Source organism: Sinocyclocheilus rhinocerous, unplaced genomic scaffold, assembly GCF_001515625.1.
Source record: "Sinocyclocheilus rhinocerous isolate Xijiao unplaced genomic scaffold, SAMN03320098_v1.1 scaffold2953, whole genome shotgun sequence".
Lineage (NCBI taxonomy): Eukaryota > Metazoa > Chordata > Actinopteri > Cypriniformes > Cyprinidae > Sinocyclocheilus > Sinocyclocheilus rhinocerous.
Genome location: NW_015658760.1, coordinates 138,739 through 139,747, shown reverse-complemented (window position 1 = coordinate 139,747; position 1,009 = coordinate 138,739).

Below are 1,009 nucleotides of genomic sequence, written 5' to 3'. Positions count from 1 at the left end.
ACTCACACTCACACACACACACTCACACACACTCACACACACACAGGGCAAAGGTCACGAGCAAACGCTGCCCTCACTCTAAACCAAACAAACATAAATTAATGGCACCTGTTCTTCATGATATTCACACAGTTTCTCCTGTATGATCATCAGGGCTGTGTTTCCCAAAAGCATCGTAAACCATCATCAGTGACTGATGCTTTCATGCTCAATAAGTACACTAGATATGAACTTACAGAGCGCTGCAAGATGCTTTAGGCCTCAACATGACTTAAATGATCTAAAACAAGACAAAAACATACATGAAAATGAGTTACAACAGATTTTTTTTTATTTTTAAGTTATCTTAATTCACGTTCTTTTACTTAAATATATATATATATACAGTGGGTACGGAAAGTATTCAGACCCCCTTAAATTTTTCACTCTTTGTTATATTGCAGCCATTTGCTAAAATCATTTAAGTTAATTTTTTTTCCTCATTAATGTACACACAGCACCCCATATTGACAGAAAAACACAGAATTGTTGACATCTTTGCAGATTTATTAAAAAAGAAAAACTGAAAAATATCAAACATATATATTCATTTAGTAACATAAATATATCTTAGTGTAGGCTATATCTTTAGAGTTTTATAATTCATTATCTTCTTGTCGATCCACCAGTTCACATTTACAACTGCGTGTTTTCTGTGTAAAAATACGGGTCGTTTTTTGCTTTGGTCTAAAGACCAGAAGGGCTTATTGAAAAATGCAAATTCATTCTCTGCCAGCAGGTGGCGCTTTTTGCCAGTAATATAGCCGTTTCCCCGGTAACCGCAGTAAACAAAGCATCCCAGCACCTGACTTTGAAACTTGCAGTGCTCATATTTAATCATTTAAATAGCCTTTTGAAGTGTAAGCAATATCTCATTATACATGTTAATATACATCTACATGTAGACCTGAGTCTTCTCCTATTTCTACCAGTGATCATTGTTTCCTTCCCGCGGTAACGTTACTACCTG